General features: G+C 36.5%; 1 long non-coding RNA gene across 1 annotated transcript; it reads left to right on the forward strand.

Moving 5' to 3' along the window:
• Positions 1 to 887: 887 nt before the first annotated feature.
• LOC135293942 (uncharacterized) lies at positions 888 to 15999 on the forward strand. Its single transcript, XR_010356061.1, has 5 exons — positions 888 to 1146; positions 3205 to 3285; positions 6264 to 6364; positions 9511 to 9635; positions 10581 to 15999. It is a non-coding gene; the product is annotated as an uncharacterized LOC135293942 (long non-coding RNA).
• The last annotated feature ends 934 nt before the right edge of the window (positions 16000 to 16933 follow it).

Genomic DNA, 16933 nt, shown 5'->3' on the forward strand with positions numbered 1-16933 from the left:
GACTCCACACGGCTTCTGAGGGTGCTGATTAGATGAGGGTTTACTGGGGGTCCCACCCCCAGGAGCAGCACGGTTACTGAGGGGAAAGGGGGGAAGGGGCAGGGAGGGAGAGAGAGGGAGAGACTAGGGAGAGAAGGGGCCAAGAGAACGTTTCATCTCCCTCACACAGTTTAACAAGGAGGTACAAAGTGGGCGCGGAATAAGACTTGGGCCAATGGGATTACAGATACATGATACTTCAGAGGAGGATCAAGCTTGGAACATTTTCCAGGGGTGAGACAGAGCATACCATTTAACTAAAATGCAGCACCACAGTTCCACAAGGCAGTGCTGAGTCCTGCACATGAGTCATGCAACCACAAGCAGTGATGCAGGCTGGAAAGAATGGCTGGAAAATAACCTAGGGGGGGCTGGCTGACAGCTGGCTGAACATGAGCCAGGGTGTGCCCAAGTGGCAAAGAAGGCCAATGGCAAACTGGCTTGTGTCAGTGCTAGCATGGCCAGCAGGACCAGGACAGTATTTGTGTCCCTGTATTCAGCGCTGGTGAGGCCACAAGTCCTGTGTGATCAGCGCTGGTGAGGCCACGCCTGAAGTCCTGTGTGTTCAGTTTTTGGAGTACCTTGTTATGACCTGTCCCAGAAGGTAGGTATGTGGGGATTGTGATTATTATTATCTACAGCAATATAGTGATGTGAGAGAATAAAAATATTACTTAACAAAATGTATAAGGGAAAAGAAAAGGAAAGAAGAAGGAAGGCAGGCAGGCAGGCAGGCAGGAAGGAAGGAAGGAAGGAAGGAAGGAAGGAAGGAAGGAAGGAAGGAAGGAAATGTCGAAAGGAAGGAAGGAAGTGTCGGAAGGAAGGAAGTGTCGGAAGGAAGTGTCGGAAGGAAGTGGCGGAAGGAAGGAAGGAAGGAAGGAAGTAAGTGTCGGAAGGAAGGAAGTGTCGGAAGGAAGTGTCGGAAGGAAGTGTCGGAAGGAAGGAAGGAAGTGTCGGAAGTGTCGGAAGTGTCGGAAGTGTCGGAAGGAAGGAAGGAAGGAAGGAAGGAAGGAAGGAAGGAAGGAAGGAAGGAAGGAAGGAAGGAAGGAAGGAAGGAAGGAAGGAAGGAAGGAAGGAAGGAAGACCACCTATGGATCTCCTGAGGAGGTTTGATTGTTTATTTAGATGTCTGTTGTTTGAAGTGGTTACAGTCTTGAGCCATTGAGGCTGGGTGAAAGCCTGTGGTACCCAAAGATCAATGGGTTAATATATGTTCCAGCTGAGTGGGAACACCCAGATACCTTCCCTGGAGGGGAGAGCTTTCATTCCTCTGGTGGAAGATCTCAAAAATGAGTCTGGGGGCACTTCAGAGTTCTTCCATGGCTTATGACATCTAAGACATGACAATTGCCTCTCTTGTGAGCTTAGCTGAGTGTGTCTTGTCAGAAGGGATGAAAACTCTCAGCCCTGTGTGTGAATATGACCTTCCGTGAGGAGGGGCGGGCATGTAAGGGAGGACAACTGGCATGATAAAAAGCACTGTCCCACCTCCTAGTATCTGCCTCTTGGGCAATTTTTTTGAGTCATTAATAAATGACATTTCAATCTTTCACACCCCGCGTTACGAGAAAGACATTGAGGTCCTGGAGAGAAGGATGTTCAGAGAAGGGCAAAAGAAGCTGGTGAGAGTCTGGAGCCCAAGTCATAGAGTAGCTGAGGGAAGTGAGGAAAAGGGGGCCCAGGGGGGACCATCATGTTCTCTGCAATCACCTGAAAGGAGGTTGTAGTAAGGTGATCTTTGAGATAAGCATTTGAGTAAATTCCAACAATTTTTGGGTAAAGACTCATAGTCTTTGGCTGTGATCCCTGCAAAAATAACAGTTCATTTCAGAAAAAAACAAACAAACAACAACAGCATAACAAATATAATTAACCCAATAAGTGTATTACCAGGAGAGTAAATGAGTAAATGTTTCAGTATCAGCAGTTAGGACATTTTATCGTTCAACATCTGTAAGTTCAATAATATTTTTTATAAAATATTTTAGAATTACCCCATATTATTTCATAATCTTATATGTTACAATATGTAAGATTGTCATCTTCTTCAAATTCTGTTCAAAAACTGAAAGAATAAAATTAAACACTCAGCAAAAACTGAAATGCAAGCATTCATAGAAAATTGCATAAAAATGACTATTTTATAACTAAATATTGAAAGTGTGAGTACAAACCTAATCTGATTTTCAATGCAATATAAACTCTTAGTAACTTTAAGTAACTAAGTAAGTAACTTTAGTTAGTTTAGTAACTTTAAGTAACTTTAAGTAACTAGTAACTAAGCATTTGTCTTTGCTGAATATTTTGTCATGTGTGTCACATGTTAGACATTTCTCATGCATTATTAATTTCAGGAGCTATCAAGAGGTTATAGGTCTCATCAATTGCAAATAAGATATAGATAAACAATATGATTGAATTTTCTTAATCTCACATTATTTTGCATTTCCTGAAGGAATATGCTTATATGTGTGTGGAAAAACAGATTTAAACAAATAACACATATAATGCAGGTTTTAAGTGTGGTGGAAGGTAAAGTAACAAATACCCTGCAATTTTTGGCATTAAATTCTCTTCAGAAAACCATGGGGATCATTACAGATACAATAACTCCAGGATGTGCCTTGTTAAGTGGGAAGCTTAATTGGCTCTGAGCAAAGAGGAACCTGTAGGGATGTGAAGATGAAAACATTTGTGGGGCACATCTTGAAAATAGTCTCTTACAGCTCTCAGTCAGAGATAGAAGGAAACAATTGCTTCTTCATGCTCTTTTGTCAATAAAATACTTGGCTCTAAGCTTTCCTATGGCTTCGTTATAGTCCCTTTTCCTGATGATAGTGTAGATGTATAGGGGTTTTTTTGAGTATATTTATTACTCAGAGGTAATTTTTGGTCATAGAATCATGCAATGTATCAAGGTAAAAGAGTCCCATAAGGATAATTGATTCTAAATCCATGTTTTTCATAGAAGTACCTAACACAAAAGTGTATGACTAAGCATTGTCTAGATGCTCCTTGAATACTGACAAGGTGAGTGCCACAACTAATTCTGTGGGGAACCAGTTCCTGTAACTGGGGTTGTTGAAGTAGCCACATGTGTCCTAAGAGAACAGAAAGTTCAGACAAATGATTTCCTGCTTTCTTAAATGTAATTTCTCCTTCCAGGGACTGCATTTTCCTTGCTATGTCCTTGGCTGCCAAACCCAACACACTAATCTCTGAACTACATCTGCAGTTGCAATGAAGGTACATACTGATGTTCCCCAAAGTTAACTCCATCAATAAGACTCTCTAGGCATGTATTTACAAAGGTGATGCTCAAGGATCTGCTTCTTGGATTTCCTCTTTGAATTTTTCCCTTTCTTCCAGTGTCCAGTAGCACTTTTGAGGACACGTTCTCATTCCTCATCTATGACCTCATCTACATTTTGACTCATACATTTAAAGAGTTATTGTAAATTTGGCTCTCTGCAAAACTGAGGATGATAAGCCCAAGTCCAATACTGAGTTTGAGAAAAGTTTTTAACAGTTCCAAACAACTGCCCGTAGCCCTAATTCATGAATAAAATGAATGAAAGAATGCTGAGGGTGTTGAACATTTCAGAAAATCTTGATCCTTTTCTCTAAAATATTGAAAGCTTACAGGATATCAATAGTCTTACAGCTACATCAAATACAGAAGGTACCATAAGAACTGTTACTTCATACACTCCTACAAATCTCTCAGGAATTTAAGAGATTTCCTTGACTTATGAAGCTTTAAGTCTCTGGATAAAATATCAAATAAAATGCAAAGATACAGTTTATGAAAGATTGAGAAGGGTTATAAAATTTGATTTACTGTAAATAATTCATGATGCCCTTTGCAGCACTGTGAAATCCTTTTTGGCAGTTCTAGTTTTGGTTATAAATAATCCTGCAATGAATACAGAACAGGATTATATTACATAGACAACAAGTTTTTTAACTGATTGTACATGTGTACTAGTGATATGTGTTTATTAAGAGATGCAGCAAACATTCCACTTGATTGTGTTGAAATGAAGTAGCAACAAATTTGGGATGAAATTGAAAATAATGTTATATTAAACTCAGTAAAACCCTACAATTATGAATCAGTTGTAGAGTTTCTTAGTCCTAAAAATTCTCAACTATTTTTATTACATGTATTTGCAAGAATTTTATTTTGCAAATATGCTTTGTACCTACCAAAAATGCTATAATCTTTGCATATTTTTTTCACAGAAGAACTTTATAAATACATTTTTAAAAAGTCTGAAGTTTGTGTTTGTTCTGCTAGACAGCATTCAACTACAGGAAAGCACAAAATTGTTGTGAAAATTCAGAAACCAGAAACAATCCTGCTTGTGGAATATATCTATTATATTTTTGCACCTTGTGCTTCTTAAGAGCTAATACTATGGACTTCTTGTCTTGTTACTTATGATGTACTTGTACTATTGCCAAAAACCCCCAACACAACAAAAAACCTAGAAAAGCCTATCTTTGTTGTCTTCATTTATCCATCAAAATTAAATAAAATTAAGAATTAAAAATGCAAAGTTTACAAATAACAATTTATAAACCCCCAGCAACTTGAGGGCATATTAGGATAGAAGGAATTAGAAAACATGGATGAACTACTGAAAAACACTTCTAATGTCTGATGTTATTTATGCCTTCAGGGGTATTATGAAGGAGCAGGGATCATATGACGAAACATGTACCAAATAAAAATGGAGTAAAGGAGATTAGTGAACATATTGATAAAATTAGAGTGGTGGGAAAAGCACTAGAAATGTGAAAGAGGACCTTAAATCCCTTAGGGTATATGAAGATACAGATATGGAGATATGCAGCATCAAAATATATACTATATATACAGATAAATGTATGTACAATATGTATAGCAGCAATCTGAAGTGTCAAAAGAGGAAACATGTAAGCTATGTGAATTCCCTTTTCCCCTTTTCTTAATCTTCTAGAAGCTGAGGGAAGTGATGAGTGATTTTCAGTCTTAGAACATTGGTCCTCTTGGGAAATTTCTTAGTAATACAAAATATTGCCATGCACCAAGCAAAAATTTTCAATACAGATATATTTATACATATTTAAAATACTTATTCAAACAATACCGATGTTCACTCAAGCTGTCAGTGGAAGCAGCACTGGAAGAAGTATGTAAAACAATATTAGTAATGGTGGGAAAATGTCACCACATATACACTATAGATCCTTAATAAGATATATGATTGGCAGAAATTTAGATCCGTCAGAACAGAGCTTCACACATAAAGGTCTATCATCAGTGTAATATAAGATTTTAGTTCTTACACAAGGGCTTGTGATTAGAAAACAACAAATTGCCTCATTTATATTCAAAAATATACCTTTTCCATTCAAACAGGCATATTTTGCCTCATGTTTGTTGTGTTATTTGAAAGGAAACACACTTTATATCTGAAAGGAGAAACAGAGGAAGAAAGAAAGAAATTATGCTGGAACAAATATGGATTTTCATGAGTCAGAAAGCTCTTTAAACTTTTAAAATTATGTGCTTCTGTTTATTATTTTCTCATGCATGGATGTGATTGTGAAGGAAAACAGTGCCAAAGTTATTAACACAGTGCGAGGTTCACTTGTCATTTCTAGTGTTAAGGAAAAGAGGGTACCTCAAGAGACCCATGAGAGAAAAATGGACACAAGTTACATAATTACTAATGTATCTTCAGTAGAATTAATAAACCACATGCCAGATTTATTTGTAGAACCTACATAACTGCAGCTGATGTGTACAAAATCCTCTTCCATTTTATTCTTCTTCTTCCCTCACCAAATCCAAGAAAGGTAACTACAATCACTTACTGCAGTTGTTAAATCTCAGGGTAAGATAAGGTAGTAAATGAGCAAAATTGATGGTCTAATCTGAATATGAATCTGAACATCTGAAGTTAAAAGGTAGTAGGCAGATTTAGTATTTTATGCCTTACAATCAGTAGACCTTCCACTGAAAGCAATAAAAATATTTAAACACCACACTTATATTTACTAAGTGCTAATTTAAGCAGATGCTCTGAATCATCCTCTAGAAGATGCTATCATACTCTGGTGTCTAATTTGGGTGTTTAATTTTTTTTTGAGGTCTTGGATATGTGACAGTAGTTGATATGAATGAAAAATGAGGACACTGCTCTGCTAAATATTTACAATTTCCTTCACCTTAGACTTCCCTAGATTCAGCTGGAGGCAGTGTCCCTCAGAGCAGTGCTACACCATCCAGAAGAGATACTCTGATAGAGTATACACCTGCAGTCCTGAAGCCTTTGTAAGATGGGATCTTCAGCATTGGCATTTGCACAAGAAATAGGAAAACTTGTCTATCTCAGGCAGAGTGTATTTAGTCTTTCCCAGAGGAAATACCAATGCATCTACTCTACATATATGCATACATACGTGCATAGGTGTTCATACTGGAGTGGATGCTTTCTATATTCTGGCCATCACTGTAACACCCTCTCTCTCTACAAGCTCTGCCCTAAGTCCCCTGCTTCTGAGGCTCAGTGTTCTGAGTGCCTCAGGGAGTTTAAGGACCAGTGCAGATGCAGTTCTGCAGAATGACTTCTGTTCCAATACATGAAAAAAACTACAGACCCATGGGAGAAAGCTATGGGAAAGAATGCACAAGGATAAGAAAGGTGAAATTATGGATAAGCTTAGGAGTGTTGAGAGAGACAGACAGTTATTAGCTCAAGGATTCCAGACAGAAGCACCTGTGTGAAAAAATGTATAATCCTACTGGAAAACCAAAAGAGAACAGGGGTGGCTAGTTGGGGTCTGTGTGGTTGCTGCATCTCCAGGCCTGTGCCGTGAATGTCACCACTGATATCTCTATTGGGAACGATGGCAACTCGGCAGCAGTAGGAATCACTTCAGCAGCTGATGTCTGCATGGCCAAGAATGATCTTTAGGTACCTTTGGGCACAAGAATGATCAGACTTTTGTGCATGGTAGGCAGCTAATAATTGTTATATCCTTAAGTTCTGCTGGCAGGGTCTCTTTGCACCTGGCTAATTATGCCCTGACAAACTGAACCAAAAGAGGGGAGGTAACATTTCAATGTAGTAAAAATGTCAGGTTTATAGGAAGGAGAATATGAAAGTTTATATTCAGAATATGTAGTTTCTGGTGGCATGGGATTTTTTTCTTTTTCCTTTTTTTTTTTTTAATTTTATTGTAACCAGTCCCTTTTAATATCAGAAGAAAAGAAAGAAAGAAAGAAAGAAAGAAAGAAAGAAAGAAAGAAAGAAAGAAAGAAAGAAAGAAAGAAAGAAAGAAAGAAAGAAAGAAAGAAAGAAAGAAAGAAAGAAAGAAAGAAAGAAAGAATTTAGGAAGGGACTGGTACATAGTCTTTACAGTCTTTACAGACAATAGTCTAAGTGCCTTCTTTTCCCTTCTTCCTATTTATTTTTAGACTTCTTTTCTTTCTAGCAATGTTTGCAGCTTCTGAACCCATAAAGGTTTAAAAGTGAGCATAGAAGCCTTACATATTGCACAAAAAAGTTTCTGCTGAAAGAGAAAATCTAAGTTTTACCTATCTGGTTGTAATTTCATCCTTTGAAAGTGTTATACATTAAGGTTGCATACAAAGGATACTTATTTCTAGACCACATGTAGAACTCAAGTTTATGTAGGTAAAAATTATTTTCCTTTCTTTTATAAGAAAGAAGCCTGTGTGAAAGTGAAATTTTTTTTCTCAGTATTCTTACCTTATTTTCAAGGGTGATTCATTTCTGGTGCAAAAAAGTCAGACATAGTACAGTGAAAATGTAACATGAAATTATGTCATTTCAGCTTCAGCTAGACAGCCAAATGCAGAGTACTTTTCAAAAGTGTCATACAAAATGCATTTAAATAAAAGACAACTGGGAGTGGGGGATATGTCTCTACTGTAAAATAAAATAAAATAAAATAAAATAAAATAAAATAAAATAAAATAAAATAAAATAAAATAAAATAAAATAAAATAAAATAAAATAAAATCCTTATCCTTCAATTTCAATAACTTTTGTTGTTTCCAAGCATAAAGTTTCAGATACTATGTAGAACTAATGCTCAGTTTCTTCATAAAATAAATCATGATTTCTCAAAATCCTAAGATTATGTTAGTGATCATCAAAAATCCAAAATAAAGGTTTACATGTGCATATGCAAAGGTTTTGTAATGACTTAATTTGTGTGAACACTGCACAAACATCCAAGAGATATCAAAATCATAAGACAGATAATAAAAGAATCATTAAGCCTTGAGTGTTTCATTTAAGGAAAGAAAACCTTCAAACTCTTACTTTAAACTTCTGTCAATACACAATGACTTTTTAATTACAAGAAAATAATGCAGATTTTAATTTATTTTTTTTCTGATTTTATTTATTAAATAAAATTAAATTAATAAAATGGTGTGGTGCTTTGACCATGGCTGGATGCTAAGTGCCAACCAAAGCTGCACTCTCATTTCCCTCCTCAGCTGGCTGGTGGAGAGAAAATATAACAAAGGCTCATGAGATAAGTGCAGGGATAGCTCACTAACTGTCATGGGCAAAACAGATTTGAGATGGGGAAATTTAACCAGTCAAAATCAGATCAGGACAATAACAAGCAAAATAAATCCTAAAAGCACCCTCCTTCTCCGCCGACCTTGGGAAACAATTCTTTCTCTTATCTATTCTCACTCCTTTCTGGTGGTTGCAATTACTTCTGTGCAAAAAAATTCTTTTTTTTTTTTTTTTTTTGTCCCTTCCTAAATATGTTCTCACAGAGTCAGGATCACTATTTCTGATGTCCTCAGTCTTGGCCAGTGGCGGGCCCATCCTAGAGCCAGATGACATTGCCCTTGTTGGATCTGTGTGAAACTTCTGGCAGCTTTTCAAAGACACACCTTATAGCCCCCTTACTACTGGAACCTAGCCATACAAACCCAGCACAAGTGGCTCTTAAAATAGCAAAATTAAATCAGATCCTAATCCTTAAAGTTACAGAGTATCTGTGATTTGTATAAGAACTGATTTTTAGCTTTCTGGCAGAAGTATTTCTTTCTCTTTCATATTTAATTCTGCTTCTTTAATGATACCACATATATATATATATTTAAGTTAGCAATCAATTACCATTTAGGAATTTTAAGCCTAAATAATTATTTTTCATCTTTCAATCCAAATTAGGCAGTTTTTTTATATTTAATTAATAGATAAGAGCCAGGCACTTGGAGAGGAATTGTCTCATGCAACTGTGCAAGCTGGGTGTCAAATGACTGTGATGGAACCTTATGACAAAGAAATCCATCAGCTTCCTTGGTTGCATTCCCTTCTGTTTGTTTGGGGTTTTTTGCTTTTTGTTTGTTTGTCTGTTTGTTTGTTTTGGAATTTTTTTTGTTTGTTTGTGGTTTTTTTTATTTTGTTTTCTTTTTCCTGGAAGGATGTTCAAGCACTGTCACAGGTTGCACAGAGAGGATGTGGAGTCTTCAGTCTTTGAGATGTTCCAAATCTGTCTGGATATGGCCATCAAAAATCTGTTCTGACTGTCGGCTTTGTGAGGAGCAGGTTGGACAAGGCACACTTCAGAAGTCCTTTCAAACCTTAATGATTCTGTGCTTCTTTGTGCTTTTGTGGTCCTGTTGTTTTATGAAAAAAATTAAAATCAATGCTGAAAAGAAATTAGACTTTAAAAAGCCCAACAAACCTATAAAGCTTGTTACAGAAGAATAATGTTTACTAAGGAAACTCCCCTATCTGACCATTCAGGAGCAACTCTGGCAGTCACTTTTGCACCACCTGAGCTGGGACTGAAGCACCCCTGTCACTACACACCCCACACTCACACAATCAGACCAAGTTTGCTTAACAATTTGACACCACGTTTCTCATACTGGAGTCTAAGATGTCCATATCCTTTAAATAATTTGATTATTTGAATGTTGACGCACAAACTACAGCATTGACGTATCACTATATCACTCTGAGAGATTATGCCACCCTTTAAACTGGAATGGGTTGATGAGCATGTAGCATAGTACCAAAGAATTAGATTTGAGCAAGAAATGCATTATAAAGTAATCTAACACAGATTAATCTCTTACTGATCACTTACTTCTTAAAGAAGCACAGACACACACACACACACACACACATATATATATATATATATATATAGTTGCAGCCTGAATTGTGGCAATATATATTTTTTTTTTTCCTAATTGAAATATCTGAACAGCTGTCTTTATTTTTGTACATTAGCTAAATAGCTGTTTGTATTCAAATACTATACTGATAGGTGATTAGAATGTATTCCCCCAAGACACTACACAGGGTTTCATTACCTGTATTTTCCTCCAAATTGAGAGGAAAAAAATCTCAAAACCATAGATTTAGCTGCTAGTCTAGTCAGAAACTCAAAAACGTGTATCTGAATTAGGCAGCATGTATTTTCCCTACTCTCTATTCCACTTTAGTTCCCACAGAGTCATCCTTTCTTCTTCTCGTCTTTAGGTCCAACACACTTTCCCATCTGGCTCCTGGAGATAAGACCAACACAATACCATGAAAGCAAAGAAATGGACATGAGCTGTTTGTGGTCAAGATCACCAGAGAACCACAAAGGCCTCCAACTGATTTCCAGAAGGGTCTACAAGAACAGTTTGTGCACAATAACAAATTTACATAGAAAGTGAAAAATTTATCTCCAGGGCAGGGAAAACTCATATTTAAAAGGTACCCTCATGAAGCCTGGAGGATTTCTCTGTGTGCCAGGACCCCAGACACCCCATCAGGTGGTTCAGTGTTGGTGCCAGGATTAGTGATTTCTCTTTCTTCCTTTATTTTCTCCCTGTCTTCAATCCATCTCGCTCTCTCTCTTCTCTTTCACCCAGGGGCTAACATACACATTTCCATTCAAAATGTATTATTTATTAAAAAAGACTTATAAGCTTTTGTGGACCCTCTGACTTTTGTTGTCCCTTTTGACAATGAGCAACTCTGATACTTCCATGCTCCCTTCTCCTTAAGGGTGGAATACCACACCTGGTCTAAAATATTTTAGGCACCTAAGATATTTAAGAGCAGACTAAATAGCAGTTTTAAGAGGTAATGCAAATGGAAGATGCAAGAGCAATATTTGACAAATTGGAGCAGAATTTTGACATGGGAAAACCTTGAAATTTTAAGCTGCTTTGAAAGAATTGGTGACCTATTCTCTCTTCCAGCATTCGTTAAAGACTTCAGTCTTTAAATAAAGCAAAAAAATCCCATCCAGATATGGGTTAAAATACATATGATTCTGTTCATACTTTGAAAACAAACAAAAGGACAAGAACCAAAACTGAAGTAAATATGCAGCTCTGAGGACACAGTGATATTGCTCTTTCTTTATTAATCATTGTTATTTCTGCAGTTTAGGTGTTGAGCTGGATTATTTTTAGAATCTGTCTAGGAAATATTCTAAGCCTACCTCAGAAAAGCAAGACATTTCATGTTATATTTCTCATCATTTTTTTTGTTTAGTTGGTTTTATTTAATTCCAGCTTTTTATTTGGTGGCTGTTATTTTAGTAATAAAAGTAACACTTGAAAAAGTACTTATAATTTTTGGCAAATATGCACCCTAGGTTTGAGTGGCCTAAACTCGGTGAAAATGCTGTGATGGAGTGATTATGGTAGGTAAGTTAGCAAATGAGTTTATATCAGAAAATCATATTTCTATGATAGTACCATCACTCTCTCCATCGGTTAGAACTTCATCATTTTAGGACATTCAAATGTGGTAACACTGAACAAAATTCAAGGATGGATGTAGGAAAGTCACAGATTTTCTTCCTCCCCGGTATTAGTAGAAAAGTCATAAATAGACTGAAAGTTCCAAGAAACTTTCAATTGCATTTTTATCTTCCAAAGAGTTCAGTCACTTACAAACTTGCTTTAAAAACAGTGGAAAGGTGACAAATATGCCTTGAAGTCTGGTGTCAACTTGAGCTTAGAATAAATGAACTATTTCCCTTTTCCTCTCCCTTTGATTCTCACCTCTAGGCTAGATCTGCTGCAGATAAGTGCTTCAGTGCAGGTAATCTCTTAATTGCTGTAATTAAGCTAAATCAAAAATGTTAACAGCCTAATAATTCTTGTTAGTTTTAAATATAGAAAGGACAGGTTCTCATTAACTTTTTGTTCTTACATACATACAAGGTCCTACTGTGGTGATCAAGGGTTAAAATAAAGCAGAAATATCTATTCTTTATACCTGATTTAAAATTCACAGGAACATTAAAATTCACAGAGTCATTAAGACCCCTGGAGTTTGTCTAGTCCAGTGTGCTCCTTTACAAAGCAGGGTCAGCTGGAACAGGTTTTTGAGAACCATATTCACTCAGGTTTCTGATACCTCCAAGGCTGCAGGATTCCATAGCCTCTGTGCAACGTGTGCAAGTGTTTGATCACCCTCACAGCTAAAAAACCAAACCAAACCAAACAAAAAAAAAAAAAAAAAAAAAAAACCAAAAAAACCAACCAAACAAAAAACTCCTGTGTTCTTGTGATTAGATGGAATTTCATAGGTGTTCACTTGTGCCCACTGGCTCATGTTCTGTCAATGATAGAACATCCGATAAAGGTTTGGTTTCATCTTCTTCATTCCTTCCTTCCTATCAGGAATTTGTGCACATTGACAAGTTCCCTGTGAGACAGTCCTCTTCTCTGGGAGGAGGACTCCCAGCTGCAAGTCCCAACTCTCTGAACCTCTTTCTGTATGTCAGATGTTCCAGAGTCTGAATCATCTCTGTAGACCTGCTCTAACCTATCCCCAGTAGTACAGCCTGTTTGTCTTCAGCTGAAGAGCCCAGAATTGGCGCTGGAGTTCCAGTTCTAGTGCTTAGCACAGATGAAGGACCACCTTCCTTAGCTTGCTGGCAACACTGCTAATGCAACCCAGGAGGTTGATGGACTTCTGTACCACATGATATTAAACAAACCCAGAACAATCTTGTTCAGGAAATAGTGTTTGACTTCATATTTCAATAGGTAGATAGTATCATGGGTATGTTTTTCTTTGCATAACTTTCCTGGTGCTCTCTAATCAATTGCATGTTTGGCTTCATTAAGATGTCAGTGAAGATTTTTTTTTTGTAACTGATTTTGGTTTTGGTGGGTTTTTTTTTCTTTAATCTTTGGTTTCTATGTAAAAGGATTTAAGCTCCATTTAGAGAGATTAGTTTGGTGATTAGAGAAGAGATCACAGACAACTGTGATTTCCATCATCAGATACTGCATAGATACCAGAGAGTTAAAACCATTAAATTATTCATTTGATTTTGTGAGTTGTTCTTTCTTTATCCGTAGAAAACTGTGTTTCTTTATAACTATTTAAATGAATTTTAAATATTCTCCTGAGCCTTAATCAATGTCAAGTCTGGAATTCCCATTGACTTTGAAAGTAAAAGATTCAGATTCAAACTGTGTAAGAATAAGAGGTACATTTCAGACTAGAAAGTTCTGAAAATTGGCAATAATTAAAAAACATATCAACAGATGACTTTTGAATTATTCAAGTAAATCAAAGAGTAAATCAAAAGATGCCTTCCAGCTCCTGTATTATTCTCAGCTGTGAGTGTATTTCACAGAATCAGAGCTTCCATCACCCTTTTTGCACTCTGAGTGCAAAGAACAAACCAAGACTTGCAGAGAGAAACCAGGGCAAAGCTTTCTGTTGATCTTTAATTGCTTTAAGAGCTTTTGTGAAGCCATGCAGCACAGTGTGCATCTGACAAAAAAGTTATGGGGCAAAGGTCAGTCACTCTTTAGTTCTAGTACATCATCTCTAAGCTGGATACATCAGGCAAAATTGCAGTATATAAATAACATTGTCTATGGCAATATATCAGTGCATTAATTTTCCAGTAAAAAAATTTCTGATATAAACTCTTTTGCTAACTTATCTGTAACTTAAGCACAGGGTACCTTCTTGTGAAAAATGGTCTTTAAGTACTTTTTAAAAGTACTATTTAAACTACTGGAATGACAGCCACCAAAATATAAAATCTAGAGAAGAAAAAAACAAAAGAGGATGGGAAATACAACAAAATATTTGTCATTCCTGAGGTAGGGTTTAGAAAATTTCCTATTCAGCCTCTAAGAATAATCTAGTTCAACACCCAAGCTACTGAAACTATAGTGATGAATAAGTAAGAGCAATATCAATGTGTATTCAGTCAGGTATATACTTCAGCATTCTTGTCTGTTTGTTTGTTCTCAGTGTATGAACTGCAATATTGTTAAACAAACAGTGTTGAAAATAGTGCATAATCACATGCAGTGTTTAAGCTTTTCACTTGGGAAATATACTTAAAACATTGCAATTTCAATAAAACCCTTATCTGGAAATGGAATGTACTTTGTTTTTTGTCCTAACCTCAGCTGGTAAAAACCCACTATCAAGGCCAAAGTCTATCAAGATGACTGATTTACACGAGGTATATACCTAGTGTTTGAATTACATACTAGTACAACTGTAGTAATAAATTGTACAGTTCATACTAGTGTATGTCTAATTTCCTGATAAGTTTGACACTTAGTCATAATAATATAATAGTATTATACAATATGAAGTCAGAAGATTAAATCATATAAAGCAAAAGCAGGAACCTCTGGGACACAATGTGAATGTATTTTAAGGTACTAAAATTGGATGCATCTCAAGGTATTAAAATATGACATACTACAGAAAATCAGTGGAATTCCTAATAGAGACACTTTGAAGGAGCAGTGCCCATTTTGGCAGAAAACAAGAGCTCTTCTATGGTAACTTAACCCCATAGAGCAATTCACAAATTCACTTTTGGCTTAGGCACTTATTTTAAACAGCTATTTTCTAGTACCAAAGGCTCTTTTGGGAGTTCATCCTAAAGAAAAAGGAAGGAAAGCCTCATAACTCTAATACATGAGCTCTTTTGCCTCTTCCCAGCTCTGTGGGGCACTTGTGAACTAAGCCAAGAATACACACTTTCTCATACAGGCTTTTTTCCTGCCTCCTTTTATGAGACCACAAGAAGTTGCTTCCTCTTAATCTTTTTCAGGGATTTCACAGAGGAAGCAAACTGTCCTCAGCTCTTTTACAGGCTTTAGCAGACTGTCATCTGGTGCTGCAGAAGGCTGGCAGCATGCAGACTGCTTTATAAAAAATAAAAGAAACAGGTAGCTGCTTTGTGCAGTTAATAGCTTAAATGCATACAGTCAAAGAAATCTTGCTGCAGGGTTTTAGGAAAAAACATAAGCTTTTATTTCCCCATTAAATATTACCTCTTCTCCTCAGAATTCCCCAGTAAACAGTATTTTACCCAACTTTACTTTTACATTCACCTAGTTTACTAAGATACAAATGAGATTGATGAGGTTGATGCTCATTTGTCAAAAAAATGCTATTTTTTCTGGGTAGGAGTTGATTATATGTTAGAGTTTCCTTTTTGTAATAGTAATTAACTCAGTGTTTTGCCCTTCAAGTTATATGTTGATGACAAAAACAAGGATACGATATGTTTCTAGGAGACAGGAGTTCTAGGTGGAGGTTGTAAAAAGGAAAAAAAGTGTCAGAGAGAATTAAAGGGACTGGTATGCCAAAGAAAGAGCACAGAAAGGGTCAAGAAATCAAATAAGAAAATCAGGTAACAAAAGAGAAAAAGAAAAAAAACCCTCAACTGTAAACTTTGTTTGGGCATGAGGGCAGTCTCCCAGGGAATTCCACTGACAATCTCCTTGGTTAGCTGGAAGTCTGTCTTCCTAAAGTTCAAGAGCCTGAATTTACTCCTTTTCTGATCTATATTTCTCAAGACTATGAACTCCAGCAATCCATGATTGCTGTAGCCCAGGCTACCTCCAGTTCTGACATTGCCAATTAGCTCTCTTATTTTGGTGACCATCAAATCTAGTACTGCATTCCCTCTCGTAGGACTATCACCTGCCTTATGAAATTACACCCCTCCCCCCCCCGCCCCCCCATGCGACAGCCACAAAGTTCCTTTTCTTACCTCAGTCTCTGATTTTTATCCAAAGGCTTTCTACCTGCTCATGGCTGTTCTTCACAGACAGCTCTTCATAGTTAATCCCCAGTCTTAATATAGAGAGCAATCCCTCCTTCTCTCCTTCCTTTCCTGTCTCTTCTCAACAGGATGTAGCCATTGATAACCACACTCCAATCATGGCATTCATCCTGCCAAGTTCTGGTAATGGCAACAATGATAACATTCTAGCAGCATAGAATCTTTCAGTCCCTTCTGGTTTTGTTTCTTTAGGATAGGCAAAATGAAAACCCCAATACAACACATGAAGAATAAAAAAAACAATTAAAAAACGTTATTTTGCTTTGTGTTTCTACAGTTAAATGTCAGAAATAATGAAACTGAACAAATTTCTGCCCTGGTTTGTCTCCAAAGTATCTCCTGAAAAATCCATCAATATTGGCTTTTAGTTTAAGTTATTGTAGTTTGAAAGCTATATTGGTTGGTGGCTTTCTGTTTAGGGTTTTCTTTGTTTCTTTTACTTCTCTTTTGTGTGGATTTTTTTTTTTTTTTTTAATTTTCATTGCTATGAAGGTAGAACATTCATTTCACATTTTAAAGATCTTCCTCTTTTGGCAGTTAGAGTTTCAAGCAACAAAGGTAGTACTACACCAAATAGCAGTTACTGTGCTTCAGTAAACCTTCTATAACTTATTAAGTTCTAGTTCTGGACTATTTCCAAGCTTTTATCATTAAGAAATTGGTATGGATCTGTGTAACAGGGAAAAAAAAGGAATTACAAGGTTTTTCAGTTCCATCTAGTGGTAAGAGAAGATATATGTTTCAAAGCATTAGTCTCAGCAAT

Source organism: Passer domesticus, chromosome 2, assembly GCF_036417665.1.
Source record: "Passer domesticus isolate bPasDom1 chromosome 2, bPasDom1.hap1, whole genome shotgun sequence".
Taxonomy (NCBI): domain Eukaryota; kingdom Metazoa; phylum Chordata; class Aves; order Passeriformes; family Passeridae; genus Passer; species Passer domesticus.